The following is a 6,000-nucleotide window of genomic DNA, read 5'->3' on the forward strand; positions in this document are numbered from 1 at the left end:
CCTAACCTGAGGAAGGACATTCTTGCTATTGAGGGAGTGCAGCGAAGGTTCACCAGACTGATTCCCGGGATGGCGGGACTGACCTATCAAGAAAGACTGGATCAACTGGGCTTGTATTCACTGGAGTTCAGAAGAATGAGAGGGGACCTCATAGAAACGTTTAAAATTCTGACGGGGTTAGACAGGTTAGATGCAGGAAGAATGTTCCCAATGTTGGGGAAGTCCAGAACCAGGGGACACAGTCTGAGGATAAGGGGGAAGCCATTTAGGACTGAGATGAGGAGGAATTTCTTCACCCAGAGAGTGGTGAACCTGTGGAATTCTCTACCACAGAAAGTTGTTGAGGCCAATTCACTAAATATATTCAAAAAGGAGTTAGATGAAGTCCGAGGGGAATCAAGGGGTATGGTGAGAAAGCAGGAATGGGGTACTGAAGTTGCATGTTCAGCCATGAACTCATTGAATGGCGGTGCAGGCTAGAAGGGCCGAATGGCCTACTCCTGCACCTATTTTCTATGTTTCTATGTTTCTATAGCTTGCGTTAAGCTGTTCAAATCTTTTTTGCTTCCTTTCTAAATTCACTTTAATTATCTTCTGTATTATTAGCCTTAGATTTGTTGCTTATCAATGTACAAGTGCCTTAAATGTGATCTTTACCACTAAACTCACAGGGATTCTATTCACTTAAGTTCAAGGTGATCTGAACTGAACACAAAGGCTGAAGAGGAAGTCTCTTTAAACTAACATGACCCAAAGTGAATCCAGTTCTCTAGCCCTCTTGGGTTTATGCTGATGCCAACACTGAGTCTGTTAATGTGTTGGGAAGTATTAAGTTAAGTTTACCTGGTGCTTGCAATTCACAGTTTCAATCAACACAAGATTGGCATCAGCTATTTCTACCAGCTAGAAGCAAACTTCCTGCATTGCAGTGACCGATAAAATATGCACACAACCATAAATTTGCAGCAGTTAGATTAGGAACTCATTTATCAGCATGCTTCTACAAGAGCAGAACTGTCACACTTCATAGAAGTGATTTGTTCTTTTTTAAGGATAGAGCTATGATGCCAGGAATTTATCTAAAATTTGTTGAAAAGACAGTATGACAGAAAACCAAATGACCATATACACATATTAATATTTGCCTGTACAGATATCACCACTGTGAGAGATTAGTTTCCAACAGTTAACCATCCAGAATTGTGGCTTTACAAAACAGTTCTATTTGAATGGTGTGTCAAATGTTTTTGTTTTCAAAACACTCAACATGGTTTATATCAAAATATGTCCCGTCACAAAATCAGATATTTCCTGGCAGGTCTCCTGTAGGAGTGCTGGAGAGTAGTATGGAGCGAGATAAGAGATACGCTCAACCTAATCTAACACCACTGCTCCAGGTAGATAATTGTTCTAAACTCGAGGTCAAATGGAGGACAATTGCAGCCGTTTGTAAACAGATCAGAAGAACCCAGCACAAAATGACTCATTCTTACTTTCTTTAAAAGATTGTTTTGCATCTATAATAGTGTGACAGACACGTGCTATAAATGTATATATATATAGTTATATCACGTAACACTTTCCCCAACACACATTGTTGAGCACACCATATATGTTCTCAGGTTCAGGATCACCTGTTACTCTTATAAGTTGTAAGTGGTTTCCCTTAGCTGTTTTCGAAGCACCCCCACCTTACAATAGTTCTAACGCTGGGAATGATTACTGTACTGAACAGATGAATGAGTCAGGGACGAGTACCGGCAATGCTTTTATTAAAGTTAAAACACACACCCGCACCCAGTAAAACCACACACACCCTGGTGTGTAAAACAAACAAATGCAGTACAATGCACAGTCTGGCCCATCTTAAACAGGCCCCTAACATGAAGTACCCACATCTAAAACACCCCTGCTCAGATTCAAAATTGCACCACTGGATCTGTGCAATAGAAATGTGCGTACGCTTATGATCCTTGCAAAAACCTCTCCACTAAAACTTGGTTGGGACACACGACATCCTTTCACACTATGTGGTGGTCTTAAAGATCCGTGGGCTGGGATAAATGCTCACCAATTACCCCTCTGGCTTATTCGCTGCTTCTCCCAATGGGGCGTATCTCCTGGGTCCGTACCAAACTGTGGTATTCAAGTCCAGTCTCAAGGTCAGCCTCCCAGTCGAAGTAGCAAGGCTCTCTTGACTCGTAGATGGTGGTTTCTTCTCTCCGTCCCAGATGGAGTGCTCGGTCCTTGTGCGTTGCACGCAGGCGTAGAAGAGGGGAGAGAGAGAGATGGCTTTCAACTGCCGTTCTTATACCTGCAAGACTGCTTAAAATCCAACTGTCCTTCCCACCGGAGGCTGTCCAACTGAAAAGCAAAAATCAAGTCTTTGCCTGCCCCTTTGTCAAACTGGGCTGTCCCTCAATGGGTGACTCCGATGAGTCTGTGGTCAAAATAGCTTACTTTTGTGTTTCGATGGCCTGAAACACCGGCCATCTTACTTAATGTCTCACTGATGGGTTCCAATCCATGACAAAAGTCACTCATCAACCATGATGTTCCTGCATTCAGCCATTCTCGTTCCCGCCCAGTTGATGTGTATTCAACTTAAACATGTTTGGACCTGCTGCAGGTCAGCTCTTCTGCTGTACAGTGAATATGTCCAAGCAATTTCCAAAGTCCAAAAAGCTTATTTTTGCTGAATCTTGTAAAGTAGTCCTCCCATCCTCCATAGTCTGGAGAACAACCATTTCTGCCCAATATCTGGACAAAGTGATAACATGATTATACCAGAGACCCCTTACTCTGTACATTGGCTAATGGAATGTATCACGTGCATCACACGAATTCCTCTCTCTTTACAGAAGATGGATTTAATAAACACTACTAAGACAAGGCACAGATTTCAAACCAATAACTAGTTTATTTGAATAAAATCACATGAACAAAAAGTATACAGTATTTACGGTGGTTTATGAATAGATGCAACTTGCTTCCTCTCTAACCATGGACTCTAAGAAATTTACTCTAGTTTAACCCTTTGAAGCTAAGCGGGCTCAAGGGGTTGGGGGTAATATATTAGCATAGATAGAGGATTGGTTAAAGGACAGAAAACGGCGAGTAGGAATGAATGAGTCATTTTCAGGTTCGCAGACTGCTACTCGTGGGGTGCCACAAGGATCAGAGCTGGGGGCTCAACTATTTACAATCTATATTAATGAATTAGATGAAGGGACCGAGTGTAATGTTTCCAAGTTTGCTGACGATACAAAGCTAGGTGGGAAAGTAAGCTGTGAGGGGCTGGATTTGCGGCTCATTTACACCTCAGTTAGCGTCTGGGGAGGACTTAACCCCCACAGGCTTACAGGAACCATGCTCATACCTCCAGCTCTCTGAGGAGCAGTGTATGAGAAGACTGAGCTTCTGAAAAGAAATGCTGACAGATATGCCATCTCCTATAGGCAGGCCGATGCCTGGACCGCTCTGGAGGCAGCACATAACACTTCGTGAAGCTCCGACTTGCAAACTTCACTTTTATCTATGATTAGAGTGCCCTTACAACCACAGTGAGAAAATTTAATGGGGGTATTATTAGTTTGCCAGTGTACCATGCTATTGCCAGGTGGTGTCAAGCTAGAAGGGCTCTTGGCCATGTCGGCCCATGGATGAGGAGAGGCCGAACACGTCTGGGGAGGACTTACCCCGTATAGTTTTACAGGCAACATGCTCATACCTCCAGCTCTCTGAGGAGCAGTGTGTGAGAAGGTTGGGCTTCCGAAAGGAAATGCTAACAGATATGCCATCTCCTACAGGCAGACGATGCCTGGACCGCTCTGGAGGCAGCCTTCAATATTCCCCATCAACAGGTATTCAAATTCATTGTAGTGTGCTGCATACTGCACAACTTGGCCATCATGAGGGGTCAGGCATTGACAATGGGGATTGCATGCCCACCTAAGCAGGATGAGGACAACGAAGAAGAGCCTGGCGAGACCCCCATTGGATAGCCACCCCATCCATGGGGGAGGCAGTGTGTAGATACTGCCGGACCAAGTGTCGCATGTTGCCAGCTCGCAATGGACCGGCTCTCCTAAATGGAGGAAACTGAGGGATGGAGTTAATACTGGACACGCTATGTGTCCCCATAAAGGCACATCTCTGGTGATTGTTGGATTGATGCACAAGACACCAATGGCAAATGATGATTCATGTATTTCACTGCAAGAAAGTCACAAAAACACCACCCACCAAAATGAAACCATACAATGTACAACGTTATGTTGCAGGGCACTAAACAACAATGAAACATTTTTACCGCCGCAAGTTTCGGCTTGGGCGCACAAAGTCCGTTGTGCAACACCTGAATTAACGCCAACACTCCTGCAACTTACATTTTGCTGAAACTTGCAGTCGAGGGCGCAAATTATTTTCAGGCGCTATCTTTAACACCCTGCCGCGATTAGCGTTCCAAAATCGCATCAGCCCAAAGAGTTATAAAGGGATATGGACAGGTTAAGTGAGTGGGCAAGAAGGTGGCAGATGGAGTATAATGTGGGAAAATGTGAGGTTATTCACTTTGGTAGGAAAAATAGAAAAACAGAATTTTTTTTAAAAGGTAAGAAATTATTACATGTTGATGTTCAGGGGGATTTGGGAATCCTCGTACACAAAACACAGAAAGTTAACATGCAGGTACAGCAGATGACACAAACATTTGTAGGGGAGGACGAAAACCCCCTCATTTTACCCAGAAGGAAAAGGGCTGTGCTGTGAATTGAAACCGATACAGTTTGACCTTGGCAGAGCAGTGATTGGACGGGGAGGACACCGGAGGGCCAATGGTGGGACAGAGTCAGCCTGAAGCATGTGGCTTTCAAGCCAATGGGAGAGCACTTGCTCAAAAACTGTGGGACTGACCCATAGCCATTATCGGGCTATTGTCTTCCCCATGTTTGCACTATGGAAGGAAATTATGCAGACCTTCAGAAACCAGGGAACCCAAAACAACCCAAGGGTCTACACAATGGCTACAGGAGGCCAATGCAATCAACACCCATTCAAACCTTGAGTAGGTTAACATCAGTGGAAAAAACCCGCAATAATCTAAAACTGCTGCATTTTTCAAAATCACAAAGCCCACCAATGGGAAGAATCGATTTCAGCAGGAGAGGCGGACTGGATAATCTGGCTATAAAAAGGGGTTTCTGACGTAGTGTGCGTGGTTCCCTGCTCTCGTGATCCAACAACCAGCAAGCCTCTCGACATTGAAGGAAAACCAGTGTCTGAAGACACCGAAGATAGAAGAAACAAACCACCAGACTGCGGAAGGCACAGTAGTGAGTATAACCTCTGGTCCCCGGAACTCCCAACTCAGTTAGGCCAGGAAAGGTGGGAGGTTGGGCATTGTACTGCTAAACTTGTGTAAAGATTTCCGTTGTGTCCGTTTAGTGGGATTTAGGGGGATTGTTTTGTTGGTGTATTGCTGTTTGTTGAGATACACCTTATCAAGTAAATTGGAAGCTGAAGTTCCTCTTGGAATCACCTTGTCTCAGTTCTATTGTATTACATCTCCTGATCGTGAGTCTTACGTCAGAAGAGTGTAAGGGAAGCTAGGAACGCCTTGAAAATGCTCAACTGTGTGTCACAGGCTAGGGAAGAAGGGGTTAGGAGTGTTTGACACTCACAGGTGCCTGACAGGCTAAGCATAAGCTGTGGGAACGCACAAATCTCAAAACCCCCTTCATAAGCTGTGAACACAGTCTCTCCAGGGGTGCTCTTGCAGCACTCAGGGTACCTCACAGGCCAGGCATAAGCTGTGAGGGCAGAAGCCCAGAGAGAGACACCCAAGGCACAACAACACTCCCTGAGAACCCCTTACATATTGGAAGTATGGTGAACAGTGAGGAGGATAGGGATAGACTTCAAGAGGACATAGGAAGGCTGGTGGAATAGGCGGACACATGGCAGATGAAATTTAATGCACAAAAGTGCGAAGTAATACAT

This window comes from Pristiophorus japonicus, chromosome 6 (assembly GCF_044704955.1).
Source record: "Pristiophorus japonicus isolate sPriJap1 chromosome 6, sPriJap1.hap1, whole genome shotgun sequence".
Taxonomy (NCBI): domain Eukaryota; kingdom Metazoa; phylum Chordata; class Chondrichthyes; family Pristiophoridae; genus Pristiophorus; species Pristiophorus japonicus.